This window comes from Callithrix jacchus, chromosome 16 (assembly GCF_049354715.1).
Source record: "Callithrix jacchus isolate 240 chromosome 16, calJac240_pri, whole genome shotgun sequence".
Classification (NCBI taxonomy): Eukaryota; Metazoa; Chordata; class Mammalia; order Primates; family Cebidae; genus Callithrix; species Callithrix jacchus.
In genome coordinates, this window is record NC_133517.1 from 46,701,356 (window position 1) to 46,728,693 (window position 27,338).

Consider the following 27,338-nt stretch of genomic DNA (forward strand, 5'->3'; position numbering starts at 1 on the left):
TCCATCCAGGTAGTAGACTGAAGCTGGAGGAATCTTGAGACTGTTAGCAGAGGCCTAAAGGATATTGAGGAGACTGTCAGCACAGGCTTTAATGTTATTGGAAGCTGAGGGAAAGGATGTACTTGTTATATAGTGGAAGAAAGTTTGGCAACATCCTCACCTATAATAATATGGAAAACAGAAAATATACCTCACGAACCAGAGGATCTAGCCAAGGAGGTATCCACACAGAAGTCAAAGGTACTATCAATAACTGGCTTCTTCTACCTGCCTAAATAACATGAGAAGAGAGATGGACTACAATTTGAGAAGTTAAATATAAATCAGCCTGGACTTGCTGGGTTTAGCAGTAAATTTATTTTCTCATTCTCAGCCTGGAATCATTATTCCAGATGGTTCTAAAATTGGGCAATGGCTTGTGAGCAAAGGTGAAATCCAAGGGTACAGTCAGAAAAACTTGGTCTACAGATACAGGCAAGACCTCAGAATGACTTAAAGCAGTACCTTATAGACTCTTAAACAGACAGAAAGATCTTAAGGGTGTGTCTCACAGATGTTCTTTCATTAAACAGGCATTAAATAGAGCTTCCAATATTCTTGGTTTGTTGTTTTTTTTTTTTTTTTTTTTTTTGAGACAAAGTCTTCCTCTGTCGCCAAGGCTGGAGTGCAGTGATGCAATCTCAGCTCACTGCAACCTTCACCTCCTGGGTTCAAGCAATTCTCCTGCTTCAGCCTCCCAAGTAGCTGGGACTGGGGTGCACACCACTGCACCCAGCTAAGCTTCCAGTAGTCTTAAAGGCATTATTCTGCATATTTGAAGATAGAGAAGAGGCAGAAGGGTTTATTTCAACAAGATGTGTGGGTGTGGCTTTGGTTTAATGAAGTGAATTCTGCTGATTTACCAAAAGCCCACAAAGTTTTCAAGAGAATTGTAGTGGAGAAAACACCACCAGCTGGCCTAAAGAGTACAGAGATACTCCACAATGAAGAGGTATTTGAACCCTGGATTTCTATGGGGAAAAGAAGGCTGAGAAAACTAATACTTGCAAATGCAATTTACATTTGATGGTAAGGGAAGGATAATTCAGAGGATAGAACCAAGAACCCAGAGAGCAGAGAAAAGCCTCAGGGTATCTTTCTCAGACAGTAAGACTAAGTCCTAATCAAGCAACTGGTAACATTAGCTAGATTTCAGAGTTGTTACAGAACACAACCTGTTATGTGCCTCCTGTTACCCCCTTTTTGGAACAGAGTTTCTATGGGTATTTGTGCATATATAGATATATCCATATATGTGTAAAATTGCTGGTCATAGGATATGCATATGTTTAGAAGATAATGCCAAACCATTTTCAAAAGAGGCTGTATTTTTAAATTTTTATGTTTAAATTAAAAAAAATTTTTTTAGAAGCACGATCTCACTATATTGCCCAGGTTGGAGTCTAACTCCTGGGCTCAAGGGATCCTCCTGTCTCAGCCTTCCAAGTAGCTGAAAATACAGGTGCATGTAGTCTGCCTGGCTTCAGGGATGTAATAGTTATATCCCTACCCATGAATGAATGAGAGTTCCAATTACTTCATACAGTTATTACTATCTGTTTAAAAAGTTGTAGTCATTCTGGTAGGGCATTATTTTATTGCAGTTTTAATTTGTATTTCCTTGAGGTTGAGAACTTTTATGTTTATTGGCTATTTTGAAATCCCTTTTTAGTCCATATGCATACATACAGAAAAGTTTAATTTCCCATTTTTTTTGTAGGATTTTCTTTTAAAAAAAAAAAAAGATTGGCCAGGCACGGTGGCTCGTGCCTGTAATACCAGCACTTTGGGAGGCCAAGGCAGGTGGATCACGAGACCAAGAGATTGAGACCATCCTGGCCAACATAATGAAGCCCCATCTCTACTAAAAATACAAAAATTAGCTGAGTATGGTGGCACTCGCCTGTAATCCCAGCTACTCAAGAGGCTGAGGCAAAAGAATTGCTTGAACCTGCGAGGCAGAGGTTTCAGTGAGCCGAGATTATGCCACTGCACTCCAGTCTGGTGACAGAGCGAGACTCCATCTCAAAAAAAAAAAGATTAACTTGTAGCATTTCTTTATCTATTCTGGATAGCAACCCTTTCTTGGTTACTTACATTGAAAATATTTTTCTCACTCTGTGGCTTGCATTTTCACTCATTTATGGCAGCTTGATGAACAGAAGTAGTAATGCAATATGTCCATCTTTTCCTTTTGTAATACTTTGTGTGTTTAAGAAACCGTTTCGTACCCCAAAGTATAGAATATGGTCCTATTATATATTTTAGAAATTTTATTGCTTAACCATTTATAATCAGCTCTAAAATCTACCTGGAATTGATTTTAGTGTATGGGATGAGGTAGAAATCAAATTTCATTTTTTTATATGATTATCCAGTTAGCTTAGCACAATTTATGAAAAAGACTGTCCTTGTAGTGCTTTGCAGTGCTACCTTTTTCAGAAATTAAAGGCCTATAAATGGCTGTTTCTGGTATCTCTTATTCTGTACCATGTCTTTGCATCAGTATCATATTATCTTAAATATTATTGTTTCATCAGTGAAACTTACTTTATTTATCTAGAATGTGGACAGCATAGACAAATGTTTCATGTACATTTGAAAAATAAATGTGTATTTTTCACATGTTGTATGTAGTGTGTCTAACTCCTGGGCTCAAGTGTATGCCACTTGATTCAGTATTGTTAGTTGTGGTGTTCAGATCTTTAAGTCTTCAAAAGTGATTAGTTTTTGCTGTTTGTTATGTTAGTTACTGATAAAATTTGCCACTGTGACTGTATATTTGGCCATTTCTCCTTTTAGTTCTATCAGGTTTTGATATACATATTTGGGATTGTATTATTAGGTGCCTAAGAATTTGGAATGATTTTCTTCCTGGTGGAATCGATCTGTTTGTCATTATGAAATGTTCCTTTTTAACCCTACTAATGTTTCATACCCTGAAGCTTTAACTCTTATTAATATGGCTGCACCAGCTTTATTTTAGAGTTCCTATAGCATATCTTTGCCTGTCCTTTTACTTCCAACCTTTCTGTGTCTTGTATTTATTTAGTGTGACTCTTGCAAACAGCATTTAGTAGGGCTTTATCCAGTCTGCCAATCTTTGACTTTTAATTGCTTGGTTCCTTTATATTTCATGTCATCACTGATGTATTTGTATTTAAATCAATCGTCTTACTCTTGGCTTTTCCCTCCTCCTTTTCTTTATTTAAGTAGAAATATAGGAAGGCTCAACAAAGAAAGGAGACAAATTTGCAACAGCCAGGGCATTTAGTTAACCAGAGGGCCCCGTTCTTCAAGGCTTTGATATAATTAAGGTTTTGTTGTATTTATCTTTATATTGTATTTTCAAGAAAGAAAAATGAACACGTATACTATATAAACATAAACATATATTCCACCTGGAATTGATTTTAATAAGTGGCTGGAGGTAGAAGTCAGATTTCTTTTTGTTTCATAGGATTATCCAGTTAGCCTAGCACAATTTATGAAAAAGACTCTATGTATAGTGTGTGTGTGTGTGTGTGTGTGTGTACTCGTATATACTTTTATGTACTCTATTTATATACATTGTACTTTAATTAGAATCAAATGTAGCAAAGTTTACCAAGCCAACAGGAAAGGACCTTCTGTGCTGATCTCCAGCCAGGGGAAAAGCCGCCTGAGATGTGACAGTAAGGAAAGGAAAGCCGCCAGTTGTGAAAGATTAAAACCTTGATCACCGTTTCAGGTAATGAACTTAGTCCCCATGAGACTAGGAAGTTTGTGTGCTTCGGAGACTCTTGTAGCACTCAGAATCAACATCCAGCCCTGATAGATGCCCAGCATAGATTGGAGGATTTAGGGTTTCCACTTGCAAAACAGAAAAATTGGTGTTACCATCTGTATCAGTCTGTTCTCCAAAGAAACAGAACCAGTAACAACTATAGCTGTAGCTATAGATGATTTATTTTAAGGCACTGGGTCACCTAATTGTGGGAACCATCAAGTCTGAAATATACAGGACAGACTAAAAACTCAAGCAGGGGTCAATACTGCAGTTTTGAGGCATCATTTCTTCTCCAGGAAACCTCAGTTTTTGTTCTTAAGGCTTTCAATGATTAGATGAAGCCCACTCAGGTTATTGAGGGTAATTGTAAATGTTAATACCACTTTCAAAATAATTTCTAGATTTGTGTTTGATTAAATAACTGGGTACTATAGCCCAAGTTGGTACGTAAAACTAACCATCACATCATCTGTAGTATCAAATAATATAGAAGAAGCAAAGCTCCAGAGAGAGATTTTTAATAGCAGTGCTGCCTCTGTGAGTTAACAGAAATGATCCCTCCAGGGGAGATAGCAGCAAAACCTGGGAAAGAGGTCCGTGGAGCAGCCACTTCAGGTCAAGCATTGTAGGGAGTGTGTATAGTAATAGCAGGAAGAATTAAGCACACAAATGCCTTTCTTTTTCGCCATGAATTTCCCATCTTTGTCCCCCATGTATAAAAGAAAAGGATCAGAGAGAAACAATTAGCAGTGTTACCACTAGGGAGATGTGACTCAGTCTAGTACTGTTACATGAATGACCACCCCAAAATTAAAGGAAGTATTACATATTTCTATTGTGCTTCTCTGTATCAGTAATCTCTATTTCTGTCTCTGTCTGTCATTTCTTCTCTTTATATGTATGATTCTTTCCCTCAACGATTCTTTTATATTTCTTTCCTCAAACGTTCTAAAAGAAAATGTAAATGTTATTTTTGTTTTGGGTTGTATAAATGAGATCAGTCACTATTACTATTTAACTTCTAGAAAAAGGGCAGGTGTAGCATTGTAACTGTATTCTATAACTATGTTTATTATCAGTATATACACCCATACAAACACATTCAGCTCCAAATTCTGAAGAGATTCTGGTAGACCCCTCTGCCTTTGACAGCCATGTACTAATGAAGTTAAAAACTCACTGTCCTCTGCAGCAGCAGTGAGAACAGTACACGCCCTTGTGTCATGGAATATGCAACTGGAGTGGCATTGTATTTTTTAAAAAAGAGAGAAAACGGCTGCAGCCTGCTGAGCTCATGCAGCTGCTGCTTGATGTCTTACACTGTGAGAGCACCTTTCTGACAGGTTCTCAGGCTCAACTCTGAGGTCAGAGCAGGATTAGGACAGGAACCCACTTTGCACTGACAGCTGCTCTGTTAGTCAGTGCACTGACTTCAGCTCCATGGCTTCTAAAGAATGTTTAGTTTTCTCACTACCAAAAGTTATCCCTAAAAATGTTACAATCTTGTGGTTTAACTGGTTTTGTTTTTTGCAAGGGAATATGATTTTCCTAAAATCAGAAGAAATTTGGGTTCTTTACCTGCTCTTGGATGCTTTACGTAACACAAAGTTATGAAATTTTAAGTGTCACTATCTAGTCTTCTCATTATGATTATCTGGAAATAGACAGTTGCTTTGTAGAACTAGGTGGCTCTCAAGAGAGGCCCAGTCAGCATGTTGAACAGCTGGCTCCCTGTAGCAGAGAAGCTACCCATGGGAAATAAGAAACTCTGTTGATGGCTTGGGACTCTTTACTGTGGTAAGGACTCTGATACAGGGAGATAGATAGTAAACAAGGATGCATCTGCTGCTGTGCTTTCTATGATTGCTATTTTGCCATGTGGGAAGGAGGTTCCAGCCCATTTGAGGGGCATAGGTTTTGATAACAGAATGCTCTCATAAGAAGAACATTGCTACCTCTTTGTAAGAACTATTTACATCATTCTTTTGCCAAATAGAGTGTGGCAACATTTCTACTCTTGGTGTATTTTTAGGTTCGTTCTTACTCTTCACTTACACGGTTTTCAGCTAATGATCATGTACTTAATTTTGGAAGGTTAGGGTTGGAAGAAAGAGAAAGTAGGCCCATTAGAAACTAATTTTCTTTCTGATATCCTTGTTAAATCTGGCGTGATAGTACATCTCAATTGATATGAATAAAACTGTCTCTATCTACCTGTATCAAGGAAACGACCGAAAATATCCTAACACATTTTGGAAGGGGGTATTTTTAAATGATTTGATTAAAATTTGGGCTATGTAAAACATGAAATCTACTTGGAGGAAGGGGCATTCTCTTCTAAAGTTGATAATGCATTCTATGAGATATTACTCCTATTAAAAGCACGCCGTCACATGCAATGAAGTTGCTTTCAGTCGCACTTGACAGAAAATTCTACTTTAACTGTTTTAAACAATAAGAAACTTACCAACTCACATAACAAAGATCCCAGAGGTAAGACAGTTGTGATTGTGTTTTGATAAAAGTCCTGGATCCTTCTTTTTGTAATTTTTTTATTGTAATCCGGCAGTTTTCCTTGTATAAGATTTGTACTTGGGCTTGATCCCATCATGTCTGCGAGATGGCAATAACAATGCTTGGCATCATATCCAAACAGGTACAGGAAAAGAGACATCTTTTTCATGTGTCTCTTTTAAGAGTAAGAAAATTCTTCTAAAAGTTTTTCTGCATTCCTTCATATACTGTTGGCCAGAGTTACATCACATGTCAAGTTGTGAAGCAGCCATTAATGAGGTGAGATCATATGATTGATTCAGACTTATCAAGATCTGCCAGGGCTGGCTGCATAATTCCCAGGGCCCAGTGCAAAGTGAAAACTCAGGGTCCTAGGTAGGGGTGGGGAAGTTAATCTTGCTTTCTGTGGGCACTATCCCAACCCACAGTAGAGGACAACCCAGGGGATTGCTGCCTGTGTGCCAGGATACACAGAGGCACCTAGATCATGGGTGGGCAAGAGGCTCCCACTGGTTTGTCCTCCTGACACATCATGACACCATCAGTTTGGGGATAGAATGGTTATCTCCTCACTTTGCAGTGAGATTCTGCAGAGTAATGCCCATTACTTAACCTGGTGGCTGAGAACCTGTCCTTGAGGGGTTGGGACCATATGTGAGCCTAGACTAACAAGCCCTGGGTGCATGCTCCATTGTTCCATCTTACTTCACTTACAAAGTCAGATGCAAGGATAAAATTGTTAAGATTTTCAAGTCAGTGACCACAGATTAATAAACCCAAAGCGCTGGACCCTTTCGTGCATGAGGCCCTGAGTGACTGTACTGGTCACATGTTTATTCTTTCTCTGGGATTCGGACTGCAGCCAGCCTCTCCTGAAAACTATCAGGGTGGCCACCTGAATAAAATAGGGTGTGTCATGAAGAAGGAAATGGAGGTGGGGGAGAGTAGTAGATATTAGGTTGGGAATCAATGTGTTATAGATACCGTGATAGAGACAATACAGCAGTTTGGAATATGAGTCTAAAGTGAAAGTCACAGGGCATATGCTCTGACTTCACATTGACTGACTTCATATCTGACTCCATGACAAATAGCAGCAGAAATTTATTCATTTGATGTTGGTTAAGACTTGCCCTGAACAACATCCTCCAGGTCAGCTGGTGTGATGTAAAATAAAACTCTGAAACTCAAAAGTTTTACTTCAGATGGCAAAAAAAAAAAGTTCATTTAATTAGCTGTATTAATAAAGATGCTGTTAGAATTTTATGGAATTATTTTTATTTCTAGTCATTTATCTGAAGGCATTTCATAGTTGGTCTTGTGTGTGCATGTATGTATGTGTCTGTTAGAGTTTACAATCTTACTGTATTACCTACATCATTGAAAGAATCATGCAGCCTTTCTCAACAAAGGTTCATCTAGAGAATTATACCCTAAATTCTAAAGTATATTTAATCAATTAATGAATAAATCATTCCTGGGATAATTGAGAATAGATTCACTGAAATCGTTTTCTATGGGGTTAAAGTCTTTGGCTGAACCCCAGTTGAGAAAGGCCTCTAGAGAATGCATTATAGACCAAAGACTTGGTTAATGTTTATGCCAAACTTCCTAAAGATTACCACCACACACACAAAAAGAGAAAAAATTTAGATAAGTATTTACTTTATTGACAATGCAAGAGAATACTTTTGACCTTAAAAGAATATTTTGTTTTACTAGTTAAATAATTTAGAAATTCCCTGCAAACAAAATCTAGAAATTAGGGGAAAGCTAGGGTTTTTGTTTGTTTGGGAGCTTTTTGTTTTTACTTTTATATTTTCATATGTTGTTGGTACTTTTTCTTAATATGACTTGAAATATGCTTTGTGATTTTTCTAACAAACAATGCAACATAAATATTATTCATGACATACTTGTTCTAGGAAAGTAAACAGTTTATTTAAAGTAACGAAAACCTTTTCAATTGTCCTCTTGGAGTTGAGGAAAGGGATATAGAAGATGAAATACAGAAACACTATTCAAATTTTATAATTGCACTCAATGTTTTATTTTTAGTTGGTGATTTCATTGAGCCTCCCTTTTTTTTATCAACTAACTGGCATCTAAAAAAAGTTATTTGTTTCTGTCATATGAGGAAAACAACAGTTATTATGAACTCATGCAGATATACCAGAAACAGGAGTAGATATAGATATAGATATCATGTAGATATACCAGGAACAGGAGTAGACACACACCATCCCACTCGATCTCCCACTCTTTAGTAACTCATAATGATAACAGAAAGTAAATATTAGGAATCAGTGTCAAGGTGTCACAAGAAAAGAGAACTGTAGACCAGTATACCTTATGAACATGGATGCAGAACTCTTTAACAAAATGGTAGCAATCAATAAATTTTTTTTTTTTTTTGAGATGGAGTCTTGCTCTGTCACCAGTCTGGAGTGCAGTGGTGCCATCTCGGCTCACTGCCACCTCCGCCTCCCGGGTTCGAGCAATTCCCCTGCCTCAGCCTCCTGTGTAGCTGGGACTACAGGTGCCCACCACCACGCCTGGCTAATTCTTTGTGTTTTAGTAGAGACCGGGTTTCACTGTGTTGGCCAGGATGGTCTCGATCTCCTGACTTCGTGATCTGCCTGCCTCAGCCTCCCAAAATGCTGGGATTACAGGTGTGAGCCACTGCGCCCAGCCCAAGGAATAGATTTTGAAAAACGTATAATACATCAGGACCAAAGTGCAGTTTATCCTGGCAATGTAAGTTTGGTTTAACTTGTGAAAAAAGTATCAGTCAATATAAATTATTGTATTAATAGGCCGGGCGTGGTGGCTCACGCCTGTAATCCTGGCATTTTGGGAGGCCGAGGTGGGTGAATCACCTGAGGTCAGGAGTTCAAGACCAGCCAGGCCATCATGGTGAAACCCCATCTTTATAAAAAAAAAGTTTTAAAAATATTTTTTTAAAAGGAGAAAAAAGATTTTTTTATATTATAAAAAATTTTTTTAAATTGTCATATTAATATAAAAAAAAGAAATCCATATGATCAGGAAAGCAATTCAATGCTCATTCATGAGAAACAATTCAGCAAACTAGGAATAGAAGAGAACTTCCTCAAGCTGATTGAGGCCATTTAAAAAAAAAATTTTAAATTAACATCAGACTCAGCTGTGAAAGGCTTAATATTTTCTAAAATCAGAAATAAGGCATGGATGTTGGTCCTTTTTAACTTCTTCTTCTGCATTGTACTTGATGTCATAGCTAGAGGGGTAAGGGAAGAAAAATAATAAAAGATACACAGATTAGAAAGGAAGAAGTAGAACAGTTTTTATTTGCAGATGACTGCAAAAACTTATTAGAACTAAAAGTAAATTTAACAGAGTTTAAGGATACACAGTCACTATGAAAAACAAATTTATATCAATGAAAAATTTGGCCAGGCATGGTGGCACACTTTGGGAGGCTGAGGCAGGAGGATTGCTTGAGGTCAGGAGTTTGAGACCAGCCTGGCCAACTTGGTGAAACCCTGTCTCTACTAAAAATACAAAAAAAATTATCTGGGTGTGGTGGCACACACCTGTAGTCCTGGCTACTCAGGAGGCTGAGGCAGGGAGCAGTGCTTGAACCTGGGAGGTGGAGGTGGCAGCGAGCCAAGATTGTGCCACTGCACTCCAGTGTGGACGACAGAGCGAGTCTGTCTCCAAAAAAAAAAAAAGGAAAAATTTAAAACTATATATAATAGCGTAAAAATACTTAATAAATTTAACAAAAGGTATTTAAGACCTCTATGCTGAAAACTGCAAAATACTACTACAGGATATTAAACAAGAGCTAAATAAGTGGAGAGATGATTAAAGGAATCAATATTGTTAAGACATCAGCTTTCTCCATATTAGTCTATAGATTTAATGTACATCAGCTTTCTTCATATTAGTCTATAGATTTAATGTAATCTCAGTCAAAATCATAGTAGGTTTTTATTTTTATTTTTTGAGACGGAGTTTCGCTCTTGTTTACCCAGGCTGGAGTGCAATGGCGCAATCTCGGCTCACCGCAACCTCCGCCTCCTGGGTTCAGGCAATTCTCCTGTCTCAGCCTCCTGAGTAGCTGGGATTACAGGCGTGTGCCACCATACCCAGCTAATTTTTTGTATTTTTAGTAGAGACAGGGTTTCACCATGTTGACCAGGATGGTCTCGATCTGTTGACCTCGTGATCCACCCTCCTCGGCCTCCCAAAGTGCTAGGATTACAGGCTTGAGCCACCATGCCTGGCCAGTAGGTTTTTAAAAAAGAAATTGATAACTTGATTTTAAATTTCATATGAAAAGATAAAAGACCTAAAATAGCCAAAACAATATTGTTTCTTACCTGATTTCAATACATATTGTAAAATGATAACAACACAGTATGGTATTGGCATATGGAAAGATACCAGTATAGATCAGGGGTTAAAACCCTTTTTGTTTGGTTTCCGTGAAGCTCTTGCACATTTTTAATGTTCATTTTAAGGTATTTTATCTTTTCATTGTTGTTGTTCTTGCCAGTGTTGTCTGTACTCTACTGCATCGTCATACGAGTTTTTGTTTGTGTTATATTGAAGACTGCTGGATTTTTGTGGGTTAGTTTTTTTATCCAGTCACCTTACTACATTTATGATTTGTTATTACTTTGATTATTTAGGATTTTCCAAAGAAATAGTCATCATCTGTAAACAATGAAAAACATACCTCCTTTTCAATTTGTATTTGCTTCTTATTTCTTTTGTTTTCTAAATATAGTGGCTATAGTGTTACTTATTGTTATTATAGTATAAGACTACCAAGTTACTGATTTTCTTTTTTGTCTGTTAAGCTGATTTTTAATACTTAGGGAAGATACTGAAATCTTAAATTGCAATAATTATAAAATACAAATCTTATTATTTTAGTTAGAAAAATAATCATTTTGTAAATCTAGAATTAATGACTTGCTGATAAGCTTTTTTTCCATACTGAAAAGGTTAGGAAAATTTAGAAATTACTTTAGAAAATATACTTTGGAAAATTTAGAAATCACACAGGAGCAAAAAGAACAAAATTAATTCTACCAGTCAGAGGTGATCATTGGAAATATAATGGTTTATTTGTTGCATTCTAGAGATTTTTTTTTTTACCCAAGTAAACTATCTTGAACAGAGAAGATAAGTTTTAATATATAGTGGGTGATGTTTTTAATAGCTAGCTCTAAGTTTGGCAAATTGGTTCTTTTTCTATAAGATTTTAAACCTCAGAGTGAACATTAAATTGGATTCCAGTTAAATAAATCAGGGTTGGTTGGCTAGGAGGGTTGTTTGTACTTTCATTAGTACAAACAAGAAAAAAGGATATATTACAGCATCTACTTCTTCTTTACTTTGAATATATACTATCAATCATGATTTAAGAGTGCTGATTTTCAGATGGATGATTTTTACAAGGGTGAGATGAGCCCAGAAGAGAGGTAACACACACACTATTGCCATAGTCAATATGTGACATTTTTTATTTAGCTTTGGGCAATGGCATTGGGGATGCAAAGGAAGGAATGGGTTCATGAAATATTTAGAAAATAGTAAGCAGTGGAATTGGTGTTTTATATGGGGCATTGAGATCAAGGAGAGTTTTTAGGTTTACATCTTAAGGACCTTGTATGAGCAAAAATTGGTCTTGAAGTTGTGTTAGATTTTTTTTTTTTGATTAGTCCCTAACACAAATTTGATTTAGTGGTTTTCAGGATTTCTCGGTAGTGTCTTTCTTTACATTATGAACCTTATAATATTGTTATGAGGACTAAATGAGTTAATATTTAGAATAGCAACTTAAAATTGTATTTGGCACATATTCAATGCTCTGTAAATAATAGTTGTTTTTATCCTAATTTGCACAGGATTACTTGAATGGGCTTGCTTACCCTTTTATTTTCTCGTAACTTTTTAGATTACGCATTTTCTTTCTACATGGTTTTGAGAATTTTGAAGTAATTCATTATGTTAACAGTTAATGAGGTTTTTACATTTATCCAAATAAATATTACTTAGTTTCTATAACATATTTGCCACATACTGTTTTTATTGTGGTGAAATACATATAACATAAAACTTACCATTTCTGCCATTTTAAATTTAGTGACATTTAGTATATTCAAAATGTTTTGTAACCATTACCATTGTCCACTTTTAGAACATTTTCATTACCCCAAAAGGAAACTCTGTACCCATTATACAGCTAATATTACGTATGGTTTGCTATGGGGGTCTAATCTCTTTTTTCTAGATGTAAAGCCAGTTTTTCCAGTGTGATTTATTGAATAGATCTTCTATTGTCCCATAAATTTAAAATGCTGTCTCTATCATCTGACAAGGTGCTTATGTGTACTGAGGTTTGTTGCAGGGCTGTTTATTCTTGTCAGTTCTGTTGCCCAGGGATTTTAGGAAGTAAATTCATATTTATAAATACACTGTCTTGTGGTGCATCCCTTTAGTTGATCTCTCTGTATGGTTATTATATATGCATATTATCCCTAATAAACTATAACAGATATCCAAAGACATTATATATATATTTTTATTGCATTTTAGGTTCTGGGGTACATGTAAAGAACATGCAGGATTGTTGCATAGGTACATACATGGCAATATGGTTTACAGCCTCCATCCCCATCACCTATATCTGGCATTTCTCCCCATGTTATCCCTCCCCAACTCCCTACCCCTCACAGTCCCTCCCCTAGTCTCCCTGACAGACCTCAGTGTGTGATGCTTCCCTCCCTGTGTCCATGTGTTCTCATTGCTCAACACCTCCCTATGAGTGAAAACATGCAGTGTTTGATTTTCTGTTCTTGTGTCAGTTTGCTGAGAATGATGGTTTCCAGATTCATCCATGTCCCTACAAAGGACACGAACTCATCGTTTTTTATGGCTGCATAGTATTCCATGGTGTATATGTTCCATGTTTTCCTTGTCCAGTCTTATCATTGATGGACATTGGGGTTGGTTCCAAGTCTTTACTATTGTAAACAGTGCTGCAATGAACATACATGTGCATTTATCCTTATAATAGAACAATTTATAATCCTTTGGATATATACCTAGTAATGGGATTGCTGGGTCAAATGGAATTTCTATATGTAGGTCCTTGAGGAATCACCACACTGTTCCACAGTGGTTGAACTAATTTACATTCCTACCAACAGTGTAAAAGTGTTCCTCTTTCTCCACATCCTCTCCAGCATCTGTTGTCTCCAGATTTTTTAATGATTGCCATTCTAACTGGCGTGAGATGGTATCTCAATGTAGTTTTGATTTGCATTTCTCTAATGACGAGTGTTGATGAGCATTTTTTCATATGTTTTTTGGCCTCGTATATGTCTTCTTTTGAAACGTATCTGTTCATATCCTTTGCCCACTTTTGAATGGGTTTGTTTCTTGTAAATCTGTTCTAGTTCTTTTGTAGATTTTGGATATAAGTCCTTTGTCAGATGGGTAGATTGCAAAACCTTTTTCCCATTCTGTTGGTTGCCGGTTCACTCTAATGATTGTTTCTTTTGCTGTGCAGAAGCCCTGGAGTTTAGATCTCATTTGTCTATTTTGGGTTTTGTTGCCAATGTTTTTGGTGTTTTTAGTCATGAAGTCCTTGCCTATGCCTATATCCTGAATGGTTTTGCCTAGCTCTTCTTCTAAGGTTTTTATGGTGCTAGGTCTTATGTTTAAGTCCTTAATCCATCTGGAGTTAATTTTAGTGTAAGGTGTCAGAAAGGGGTCCAGTTTCTGCTTTCTGCACATGGCTAGCCAGTTCTCCCACTACCATTTATTAAACGGGGAATCCTTTCCCCATTGGCTTGTTTTTGTCAGGTTTGTCAAAGAACAGAGGGTTGTAGATGTGTGGCGTTGCTTCCGAGGCCTCTGTTCTGTTCCATTGGTCTGTATCTCTGTTTCATTACCAGTACCATGCTGTTTTGATTACTGTAGCCTTGTAGTGTAGTTTGAAGTCAGGTAGCATGATGCCTCCAGCTTTGTTCTTTTTGCTTGGGATTGTCTTGGCTATGAAGGCTCTCTTTTGGTTCCATATGAAGATTAATGTGTTTTTTTCTAGTTCTGTGAAGAAGGTCATTGGTAGCTTGATGGGGATAGCGTTGAATCTGTAAATTACTTTGGGCAGTATGGCCATTTTCATGATACTGATTCTTCCTAACCATGAGAATGGAATTTTTCTCCTTATGTTTGTGTCCTCTCTTATTTCATTGAGCAGTGGTTTGTAGTTTTCCTTGAAGAGGTCCCTTACGTTCCTTGTGAGTTGTATTCCTAGGTATTTTATTCTTTTTGTAGCAATTGTGAATGGCAGTTTGTTCTTGATTGGCTTTCTTTAAGTCTGTTATTGGTGTAGAGGAATGCTTGTGATTTTTGCACATTGATTTTATATCCTGAGACTTTGCTGAAGTTGCTTATCAGTTTCAGGAGTTTTTGGGCTGAGGCGATGGGGTCTTCTAGGTATACTATCATGTCGTCTGCAAATAGAGACAATTTGGCTTCCACCTTTCCTATTTGAATGCCCTTTATTTCTTTTTCTTGCCTGATTGCTCTGGCTAGAACTTCCAGTACTATATTGAATAGGAGTGGTGAAAGAGGGCATCCTTGTCTAGTGCCGGATTTCAAAGGGAATGCTTCCAGTTTTTGCCCATTCGGTATGATATTGGCTGTTGGTTTGTCATAAATAGCTTTTATTACTTTGAGATATGTTCTATCAATACCGAGTTTATTGAGGGTTTTTAGCATAAAGGGCTGTTGAATTTTGTCGAAAGCCTTCTCTGCGTCAATTGAGATAATCATGTGGTTTTTGTCTTTGGTTCTGTTTATGTGGTGAATTACGTTTATAGACTTGCGTATGTTGAACCAGCCTTGCATCCCTGGGATGAAGCCTACTTGATTATGATGGATAAGCCTTTTGATGTGCTGTTACAATCTGTTTGCCAATATTTATTGGAGATTTTTGCATCTATGTTCATCATGGATATTGACCTGAAGTTTTCTTTTCTTGTTGAGTCTCTGCCAGGTTTTGGTATCAGGATGACGTTGGTCTCATAAAAAGATTTGGGGAGGGTTCCCTCTTTTTGGATTGTTTGGAATAGTTTCAGAAGGAGTGGTACCAGCTCATCTTTGTATGTCTGGTAGAATTCATCTGTGAACCCATCTGGACCTGGGCTTTTTTGGTGGGTAGGCTATTAATTGCTGCCTCAATTTCAGCCCTTGTTATTGGTCTATTCAGGGTTTCGACTTCTTCCTGATTTAGGCTTGCGGGGTATAAGTGTCCAGGAATTTATCCATTTCTTCCAGGTTTACTTGTTTATGTGCATAGAGTTGTTTGTAGTAATCTCTGATGGTGGTTTGTATTTCTGTGGAATCTGTGGTGATATCCCCTTTATCATTTTTTATTTCATCTATTTGATTCTTCTCCCTTTTCTTTTTTATTAATCTGGCTAGTGGTCTGTCTATTTTGTTGATCTTTTAAAAAACCCAGCTCCTGGATTTATTGATTTTTTGAAGGGGTTTTTGTGTCTCTAGGTCTTTCACTTCTGCTCTGATCTTAGTTATTTCTTGTCTTCTGCTAGCTTTTGAGTTTTTTTGATCTTGCTCCTCTAGCTCTTTCAATTTTGACGATAGGGTGTTGATTTTAGATCATTCCTTTCTTCTCATGTGGGCATTTATTGCTATAAATTTTCACCTAGACACTGCTTTAAATGTGTCCCAGAGATTCTGGTACGTTGTGTCTTTGTTCTTGTTGGTTTTGGAGAACAACTTTATTTCTGCCTTCGTTTCATTGTTTATCCAGTCAACATTCAATAACCAGTTGTTCCGTTTCCATGAAGCTGTGCGGTTCTGAGTTAGTTTCTGAATTCAGAGTTCTAATTTGATTGCACTGTGGTCTGAGAGACGGTTTGTTACGATTTCCATTCTTTTGCATTTGCTGAGGAGTGATTTACTGCCAATTGTGTGGTCAATTTTAGAGTAGGTGTGATATAGTGCTGAGAAGAATGTATAGTCTGTGGATTTGGAGTGGAGAGTTTTGTAAATGTCCATTAGGCTTGCTTGGTCCAGGTCTGAGTTCAAGCCCTGGATATGCTTGTTAACTTTCTGTCTAGCTGATCTGTCTAATATTGACAGTGGAGTGTTAAAGTCTCCCACTATTATTTTGTGGGAGTCTAAGTCTCTTTGGAAGTCATTAATAACTTGCTTTATGTATCTTGGTGCTCCTGTATTGTGCACGTATATATTTAGGATCATTAGGTCTTCTTGTTGCATTGATCCTTTTACCATTATGTAATGCCCTTCTTTGTCTCTTTTGATCTTTGTTGGTTTAAAGTCCATTTTATCAGAGAGTAGGATTGCAACCCCTGCTTTTTTTTTGCTCTCCATTTGCTTGGTTAATCTTCTTCTATCCCTTTATTTTGAGCCTATGTGTATCCTTGCATCTGAGATGGGTTTCCTGGATACAGCACACCGATGGGTTTTGACTTTTTATGCAGTTTTCCAGTCTGTGTCTTTTTATTGCGGCATTTAGCCCATTTACGTTTAAGGTTAATATTGTTATGTGTGAATTTGATCCTACCATTTTGATGCTAGCTGGTTGTTTTGTCCATTAGTTGATACGGTTTCTTCATTGTATCAATGTTCTTTACCATTTGGTATGTTTTTGGAGTGGCTGGTACTGGTTGTTCCTTTCTATGTTTAGTGCTTCTTTCAGGAGCTCTTGTAAAGCAGGCCTCGTGGTGATGAAATCTCTGAGCAATTGCTTGTTCATAAAGGATTTTATTTCTCCTTTGCTTATGAAGCTTAGTTTGGCTGGATATGAAATTCTAGGTTGAAAGTTCTTTTCTTTAAGGATGTTGAATATTGGGCCCCACTCTCTATTGGCTTGTAGGGTTTCGGCTGAGAGATCTGCTGTGCATTTGATGGGCTTCTGTTTGTGGGTAACCCGACCTTTTTCTCTGGCTGCCCTTAGCATTTTCTCCTTCATTTCAACCCTGGTGAATCTTATGATTATGTGCGTTGGGGTTGCTCTTCTTGAGGAATATCTTTGTGGTGGTCTCTGTATTTCCTGAACTTGAATATTGGCCTGCCTTGCTAGGTTGGGGAAGTTCTCCTGGATCATATCCTGAAGAGTGTTTTCCACCTTGGATTCATTCTCTCCACATTCAGGAACACCTATCAAATGTAGATTAGGTCTTTTCACATAATCCCATATTTCTTGGAGGCTTTGTTCATTTCTTTTTACTCTTTTTTTCTCTAATCTTGCCTTCTTGTTTTGTTTCATTGAGTTGATCTTCAGTCTCTGATATCCTTTCTTCTGCTTGGTTGATTTGGCTATTGAAACTTGTGTATGCTTCACCAAGTTCTCATGTTGTGTTTTTCAGCTCCATCAGTTCATTTATATTCTTCTCTAAGCTGTTTATTCTCATTAGCATTTCTTCAAACCTTTTTTCAAGGTTCTTAGTTTCTTTGCATTGGGTTAGAACATGATCTTTTAGCTCAGAGAAGTTTGTTATTACCCACCTTCTGAAGCCTGTTTCTGTCAATTCATCAGACTCATTCTCCATCCAGACTTGTTCCCTTGCTGGTGAGGAGTTGTGATCCCTTGGAGGAGTAGAGGCGTTCTGGTTTTGTGTATTTTCATCCTTTTGTGTTGGTTTCTTCCCATCTTTGTGGATTTATCTACCTGTGGTCTTTGTGGTTGTTGACTTTCAGATGAGGTCTCTGATTGGACATCCTTTTTTTTACTGATGAAGTTATTTCCTTCTGTTTCTTAGTTTTCCTTCTAACAGTCAGGCCCCCATACTGTAGGACTGCTGGAGGTCCACTCCAGACCCTGCTTGCCTGGGGATCACCTGCAGCAGCTGCAGAACAGTAAGGGTTGCTGCCAGTTTCTTTTTCTGTAATCTTTATTATTACCCACCCAGAAAGATATCCTCCAGATGTCAGCCTGAGCTCTCCTTTATGAGGTGTCTCTTTGGTTATATGGGAGTTGGGGAGCTGCTTGAGGAGACAGTCTGTCCCTTATAGGAGCTCAAGTGCTGAGCTGTGAGCTCTGTTGTTCCATTCAGAGCTGCTGGGCAGGTATGTTTAAGTCTGCTGTAGTGGAACTCTTAACCGCCTTTTTTTCCCTGGTGCTCTGTCCCGGGAAGGTGAGGCTTTATTTATAAGTTCCTGTCATTCTGCTGCCTTTTATTCAGAGATGCCCTGCCCAGCAAGGAGGTAGCCTAGTCACAGTCTGCCAGCAGAGGCATTTATGAGCTGCTGTGTGCTCTGCCCAGCTGCTGTGTGAACTTGCAGTTTTGTTTATAAGGGTATAGTTAGAACTATCTCAGTAATGGTGGTCTGCCTCAGTAATGGCGAACTGTCTATGTAATGGCAGACTCCTCAGTAATGGCAGACTGCCTTGGTAGTGGTGGACTGCCTCGGTAATGGCAGACGCCCTTCCCCCTACAGAGCTGGACCGTCCCGGGAGCAGCTGTGCTTGCTGTGAAGCTCTCAATCCAGAGTGTTTCAGATTGCTGGACTTTGTGAGGGTGGGACCAACCAAGTCAGATCACCTGGCTCGTTGAATGGGCTTACCTTGTTTTCAGTTGAATGGATGGGCTACTCTGTCTCTCAGGTGTTCCAGTTGCCAGTAAAAATGGCGGGTGGATTTGTGTGAGTTGTTGTGCCGAGACCCACTGCGCCGGCTGAAATAGCCGTGCTGGAGACTCGTGGCGCTTTTCCGCCTGGGAATCTCCTGGTCTGTGGGCGGTAAAAATTTGTTTGGAAATGCAGTGATCACTCACCCTCTGTGTTTTTGCTGGGAGCTCTTCCTATTTGGCCCTCTTGGATCCTCCTGTCCAAAGGCTTTCATGTGACTAGGCTGCCAGGACTTTCTAAAATTACATTCTGGCTTTATTCAAACAGGTTTTATATATTTCACATAAAGTCATATGTTTCTATGTAGATCATTCTAACTTGATTTTAAAAAATGCCTCTGATAGTAATATTCATATATTAAATTTGAAGTTTTCTGTTTAGAAAAATTATAGCTTTAGGCTGGGTGCAGTGGCTCACACCTATAATCCCAGCAGTTTGTGAGGCAGAGGTGGGCAGATTGCTTGAGTTAAGGAGGTTGAGACTAGCCTGGACAACATGGCAAGATCCTGTCTCTACTAAAAATACAAAAAAAAGGAGCCAGATGTGGTAGTGTGTACCTGTGGTCCCAGCTACTCAGGAGGCTGAGGTGGGAAGATGACTTGAGCTGGGAATGGAGGGGATTAGGGTTGCAGTGAGATGAGATTGTGCCACTGCACCCCAGCCTGTGTGACAGAGTGAGACCCTTTCTCAAAACAAACAAAATAAAGAAAAATTACAGCTTTAAATAGGATTATTCTTAAGTGCTCAATGCATATCTTACTACCACATTGACCTAAGCCAGTGTATCTATACCCTACTCTTAGGTTCTTTTTGGTAGATAATGGTAGATTCCAAAGAAATTTGAAAAAGATAAGGACTAGCTATTTCTTAAAACCTCATTGTTAGGGTCTCATGAAAGCAAATCTCAGACCAACCAAGTTTTGCTGCACATATAGACACACCATATAGAAATTTGTTAACTAAATATTAACAAGCGGGTGCAGGCAGCTCTTGTAACCTGAAGAAAGTCCATCTTTTAGTCCTAAGAGAGGTTCTGACCAACACCTTGCAGAAAAGGAGTTAGGTAAGGGAGAATTCTGCTTCCTTTATAGCCTGCAATAGGCAAACAGAGACTTACACATATTACAGTGGGATATCAGAATATTCAACTTAAAGGAAGGCATCATAGGCATCATCCATAAGGAAAATATCCTTGCTCTACTGGATTCTGAAAGGATGAGCCAAGTCTTTAAAATCCTTTTTAACCAGCTCATATTTCTTAAATGCTTTTGATTTCACAAATGAAATCCCACTTTTAATATTCATTATTGTAGTTATAGCCCAGTATTTTCACTCATGAAATTTTTTCTGCTATGATGATTAGCAAAGGGTCAATTATATGTTGAAATACAAATAGTAGTGGCACTTATAGTGGCCAAATCTGGAATATGGGGTTTTTTATGGCTAAAATGGACTGTTCCCTATATTGTGTCTTTGTTTTTTTTGGCTCACATCACACTATCACACTGGTATATTTTAAGTATTTCAGAGTACATTGCAGGCATCTTGATCATTAAGTATAGTCAGATTTTTTGGTTAATGTAAAAACATTTCCTAAAAGAAATTTTAATATCAGTTCTGCTTATAAACTCTGTTTAGACTTGAATTCATGTTGAATGTATGCAGAGAAGGGAATGACATTTTATTGAAACAGAAACACTCTTGCTTACAATTTTAGTTCCATCAAATTATTGTCCTCTTCAAATTCAGTTGTGTCCTGGTATGAGTCTCAGATTATTTTGAAGTAAAAACACTTATACATTAAAATATTATAACAGTGTTTAATATAAAAACATTATAACAGTATGCATGTTAGAAAATCAGCTGCTGTTTGTGGCTTGAATTTTGGAGCACAAATCTTCAAGATTCTTTATTGCTTAATTTATTGAAACTAGAAATCAGGATTGTTTACATAGGAGTAAGGTTTTCATTCTGTGTATAGAATGCTGAGAAATCTAAAACTAAAAGTATCAAAAGCAATGCAATATTTTGTGATGAAAACAATTTAGAAATATAATGTGCTACTGTTAGAAATTAGTTTTATTCATTCTTCAGCTCTTGTAGCTATTGTCACACAGCATACTCTACAGCGGTATGACAGGCAAGCAGCTGCCTTCATAGCCATTGCCAGTACTAAAGATTTTTCTAGGCTTTTAGCACTCTTCTTTCATCTGTAAGGACAGGCAAGGCAGCTGTCTTTATATATTGGTGTAGGATTGGCATGGTTTGCTAATGCAGCTGCTGGACTGACTTCACAGCTGGGGGAAGAGCTCTTGGTATTAACAACAAAACTTAACAGAAATATGAAAAGGCAGTTGGAGGGGGGTGTCTTTTAATCTTAGATCCTGCCCACTTGGAATAAAATACAATGATTTATTCCTCCTAAAAATATAGTTAATTAATGAAAGGATATTGAAGTAGTTTTGACTGAGTTTGCTTCAAACTTTTTTAAAATTTATTATTTTTTAGAATTTTTCCTTCTTGGGGCCACATATTCAAAATTTCTTTCATCTTTAGTCAACAGGATTTAAAAAAAATTCTTAGCTATAGTTGTAATAGCCTGTTAGAGAATTTTAAAATATTTTTATTTAGCATTTAAAAAGCAATTTCAAGAGCAGTTTAGTTAACTTCAAATGATAGAAGTGCACAAATAGTAGTCTGCCATTGCTCGGAGATCACCTGCGATCAAGTCAGTGAAAACACTGGTATTCATAAGAACTGCATAATAATTCTGACTCCAGACTTCTAGAATTGTCTTCTCAGCTTTCTTTATAGAAATGTCATGAACGAAGCTAGTTTTATGGAATCACATGGATACACATATTGCCTGAAGTTGGATCATTTAGTCAGAAATCTGGGGATAAAATTCTGAGATTTTGAAACCCATCTTCAAAATCCCAGAGATGTCATCATGCCTTCATTTTGAACATAGTCAGTTCTTCAAACAGCCATCTTGAGGTAGCTATAAAAGCACTGTTTTATGCTAATGGCAGTTTTTGAATCTCTTGAAATTGTGACTATTTTCACCCAAAAGTACTGTGCTGCTTCCAAATGTATCACTCCCTTGATGCAGCCTGGATTAGCAGTGGAGAGCAAGTGCAGTCCTGGTTGCCATCTATTAATCCACTTTTCTCTTGACTGAAATACTGCAGTGAACCTGCCAGAGCAAGTCAGAAGTGTTCTTTTTTTCACCCTGCAGTTTAAGTTTGTTGTGCCCAGTTGTCTTGTCCCTCAGTAAGAGAGTGCATGCCACTAGGGGATCTAAGTTGAGTCTCAGATCTGCAGGTGCTTTATCTTATTTAGCTTCCTTAACCTCATCAACAAATTCCCTTACCATCTGACTACATAAAAATAAGTTAAATGTACATGCTATGCTTTACCTTTCACAGCAACTGGTCACAGTGATTAGTGTATGTGCATGAACATAACCATTTTTTTCATCTTAATCATTTTCTCCCTAATTTACAATATTTGTCAGAAATTCTTATGATGGATAATGCTATGGAAAATATACATACCTACCTTATCTTTAGAGCTAAATAAATTATTGAAACAGTTTTCTCTTTCATTACAACTGATTTATCTTTGAGAGTGAATTTAACTTTTCAGCATTTAAAACTGAACTTCTCAAATACCTTTCCAGCTCATTAGTTTATGCTAGCTAATTTGATGAAAAAAATAATTGAGCATAAAATTTCGGAAGAACTGTATTTCATTATAAGCAGCATATTGATTGAGAAGGACTAGGGATAGGAAATTTGACCATGTGACTTCTCAGAGAAGAAGACTGAGAATACTGAGAACTTTTATACTATATTTAGGTTTTTTTTGTTCTGCAGATATCTTTCTTATCAATAATTATTTAAGTAGGGAAAACGAGCTGAAGATCTCTGTCTAGCTTTAAGATTGTACACACAAAATGTTATATTCAGAGAATATAGAAAATAATAGTTACATCTTTTTGCCATTTGGAGCACCTTTCTTCAGTTGGTGATCTGGAAGAATAACAGGAAACTGATCAATGAATGGATCAAGGTGTTGTAATACCACATACGGAATCAAGGAAGGTCTGGAAGATTTGAGGATTTTCATATCTCCTTTCAAGTGATTAAGATTATATGTCTCACCTTTTCTTAAAGACAGATCTTTCCTAGAGTTGAGACTGGAGTCTCACTAATCTGGTTTAAAATTTTATTTGTGTATTTATTTTTAATTTTATGTAGAGACAGGGTCTTGCTATGTTGCCCAGGCTAGTTTCAAACTCCTGGCCTCAAGTGATCCTCCTGCCTGGGGCTCCCAAGTGCTTTTATTTTTAAGCATAAGTTTATACCACTAGTTTGTCTATTGGTGGGGAGAAAAAAGGGATTATAATTATTTTTAAATGATGGCTTCCTTTTAGGTATTTCAAAAAATAATGAAATAAAAACCAATGTTGCATGCTTCATTGCTCTTTCATGTGTGAGAAAACTCTTTTAACAGTGCTTTCTACCCCAGGGGTACTATAGATAGCTTGTTCTGTCAATACTTTCCTCCATTTCTTTTGTCCAGTACAATACACCTCCTTGTCCCTTTTTTTGGGAGTGGTGGTAGAATTTCACCCAGCATTTAAAATGTAGATGATGCATTGTTTGGAAAAGTTGGCTTTGAAAAAAGTAGTTTAAATCTAAGTGAATTATCACCTAGGTTATGTGTGTACCTAGACCAGCAACTGGATACTGTGGGAAAGCTACAAGCCACCTCTGGAGATGGTGAAAAAAGAAAGATTCTGCTGTATAGTTTCTTTTGCTGTGCAATAAAGGCAGAACTTCTTAATCATTTGTCCTTTCCAAATTTGGAATTTATACCCCAGTCTGTAAGACTAACGTCAGAAGCAAATTCTCATCATACTTCATTACCTAGAAGAGTAAAGGAGTTCACTTCACTAGCAAATGCATTATGAAAAATGTTTAATGAATTTTAAACCAAATGACCAGATGATATGTATAATAATGCCTCATTTATCTAGGATAAAAATCCCGTAATAACAGCAGAGCAGAGAACCTGAAAATCATATGGTATTCTAAAAGCAGTGGCCATGAAACCTGTTTTAAAACCTGATATCTTCTTACCAGAGATTTTTGCTCAGTATACAGTTCTTTAATCTTACCCCAAATATAAGTAATCAGAATATCTGGGGATGAGGCCCAGAAATCAGCTTTCAACACATCCCCCAGGGACATCAAATACGAAAAATGAAGAAACAATGCTTCTAGCCGTCTTAAAGATCTTCATCAGTCCTTATTCACATGTATTTCTTAATAAGATTATTTGGCTTCTCAGCTAAGAGGAGATTAGAAGTGGTTTTCTTCTAAAAACCATATCAGAAATTGAGGCAAGTACTAGGGAGGTAAGTACATTGTGGAAAGAGACCAGAAAACTAAAAACTATACTCTTTAAAAGAAATTCTGTATTGGGTTACTTAATAGAAGATTTTTCTTAATGGATGATTGAGACCAGGCTGATTTGTTTTTTTTTGTGCAGTAAATTTTAAAATGCAATTATGTTCATAATGGCAAAGAAGTAGGCCATGCGTAGTGGCTTACGCCTATAATCCTGGCACTTTGGGAGGCTGAGGCAGGCAGATCACCTGAGGTCAGGAGTTGGAGACCAGCCTGACCAACATGGTGAAACCCCATCTCTACTAAAAATACAAAAATTAGCCAGATGTGGTGGTGGGCACCTGCAATTCCAACTACTCAGGAGTCTGAGGCAGGAGAGTCCCTTGAACCCAGGAGGTGGAGGTTGCAGTGAGCCGAGACTGTGTCATTGTACTTCAGCCTGGGCAACAGAGCAAGACTCCATCTCAAAAAAAAAAAAAAAAAAAAAAAAGGGCAAGGAAAAGGGAGTAAGTATGTATATTATAGGCAACACTAACTAGGTGTATTTTCTGGCACAGTAGTTTCTTTAAAACTACTGTGTCAGAAAAGGATTAAATAATGGGCTGATTGATAACTTAGAAAATGTTTGATTGCATGACTGCACCATGATGAGATTTAAGGAATCAGTGAGTTCCTTGGCAAGCGATGACTTTGTCAAAGGAGTGTTGGTCCTGCTTTCAAATGAGTCAGAATGTGATGTGACCACTGGAGATGTTTTTTCAATGTGAGCACAATCATTTTGACGGGAAGGATGAAAATCATTAGTGAAAGTTGGGTGAAGTCACTAAACCCAGTCTTAAGGAGTTTGTAGAGAACCTCTGCCCTGATCTTTACTAGGTATCTCTGAAATCATGATTGCTAGTGCGTATTGATAGAAACTAGAAGTGAAGCTGTAGTCACCTTCCTCTCGCTTCCATAGCCAGCTCAGCACTTCCAAGGAATCCATCTGTAGATTTTATGTTAAATGTTTGATTTTACTTAATATTTGTAAATATATGTAAAGATTTTGTGTTTCTTTTTTATTTTTTTGATCAAATCAGGGTTCCCTTAACAGAGAACTCATTTATATCACTGAATCTGTAAGTCCAACTTCTCTAGAAATCAGTTTGGTCTGATATTTGACAGTCTAATACCTTTTTGACAAGACTTGCAACAGAAATATCTGTTAAGTACAGATGCTCTTCTGTGGAATACTCGGTTTGGCTCTAACCTTCTCTAAACAAATGCACTTTGCCAGTGTCTTTGAGGGGAGTCAAAACACTGGCAACAATAAGGTTTGTTTTGTTTTAATCTGGTGGCATTCACGACTAAAACTTAAACCATAAGGTATTTCAATTTTATTTTTTTACCAACAGGAATGAGCTTTAAAACCTTAACTTTAACATTCAATTTGTCTACTTTTCTTGATTCAATAGCATGGTTTGAAAAAAAGAAAAAAGTACAGCCTACAATCAGAGAGAACAGCGTGTGTATCCCACTTCTGCTATTTATTAGCTTTATGACTTTGGGAAAGTTTTTTCACTTGGGAAATGGTGATAGTAATGCTTCTTCTAAGGTTGTTTGTATGAGAAGAAATGAAATAACATGTGAAGTGCAGAACACAATGTGCGATATATATGAGGAGCATGCCCCCACTGATGTCTTTTTAATACAGCACTCAGATTTCAGCTGATAGGTGAGCACTTCCCTGAAGTATGTATTCAGCAATTAATTCAGAAGGAATCTGTACATCCTTCAAAAATTACTTTATTTGTTGACGTGTCTTCACATACTGAGTTTAGTCTTCTGCCTTTAATTTTACTTATGAACAATGTTTGATTGTATACCAGCGAACACACACACCTTTCCCCCAAAAAGATGAATTAATCAGATTCTAGGAAAATACTTCTTTAAAAATATAACATGAACTCTGACTGTGTACAGTAAGGAGAAATCCAGATCAGAAAGCAGGACACTTTTTATTGCTTTTTTAGTGAACTTTCTTAAATACACGTAGTGAACTGGCATCACTTAATAGAGTATAGCCGTGTCTCTCATTTATTTAACAGCTGCTTTACAAACATATACAATGTAAAGTATCAGAGAATACCTTTTCATTCTTTAAAAATAAAATTGGGAAGTGACTTCCTTGCTAATCCAGTTTGGTAGTGTAAGGTAGTATTACACTATGAAAGGTTAAAAAAAAAGTGCATTGTCTTTGATTTAAAGAATAAAAACTTCATTATTTTCTATTTATTCCATTTCTACTGATAACTGCACACATAAAAGCACACACAGTGGCTCAAGCCTGTAATCCCAGCACTTTGGGAGCCTGAGGCGGGTGGATCACGAGGTCAAGAGATCGAGATCATCCTGGTCAAAGAGGTGAAACCCCGTCTCTACTAAAAATACAAAAAATTAGCTGGGCATGGTGGCGCGTGCCTGTAATCCCAGCTACTCAGGAGGCTGAGGCAGGAGAATTGCCTGAACCCAGGAGGCGGAGGTTACGGTGAGCCGAGATCGCACCATTGCACACCAGCCTGGGTAACAAGAGCGAAACTCTGCCTCAAAAAAAAAAAAAAAAAGCACATACAATTGTGCAAATGTTAGTAATTTGTTTTTTATATTGTATCAACTTACTAAAAATTAGAGGTGTATTTCATATGATGTGTTTTTTTCAGGCTTTGAAAATCAGCATTACTAAGCTATAGCTGTTTCTTCATGAATCTTTTTGAACTGTAATTTTGTGATTGCCTACTACAACTTAGTGATAAATCTAATTTTTCTGTCCCCAGTCCCTCAAATTATTGTACTGACTACGTCTTCCTATTTGTTTCTTATTATAGTTTTTTGGTAAAACTTTACATGATTTTCAAAGGAATAAGTTTTGAAAACCT

The 27,338-nt window shown here is 37.3% G+C and overlaps 1 protein-coding gene and 1 long non-coding RNA gene across 12 annotated transcripts in view; one reads left to right on the plus strand and one right to left on the minus strand.

Annotated features, from left to right (window-relative positions):
• The window catches only part of MRPS28 (mitochondrial ribosomal protein S28), a 240,982-nt gene that overhangs the window by 72,958 nt on the left and 140,686 nt on the right, over nt 1-27,338 (plus strand). The gene's annotated exons all lie outside the window — the stretch shown is intronic.
• Nucleotides 8,343-27,338, minus strand: part of LOC144579725 (uncharacterized) — a 63,112-nt gene continuing 44,116 nt past the window's right edge. Inside the window, exon 4 of the long non-coding RNA XR_013527936.1 lies at nt 8,343-9,581. This is a non-coding gene — a long non-coding RNA (uncharacterized LOC144579725). The remainder of the gene's footprint in view (nt 9,582-27,338) is intronic.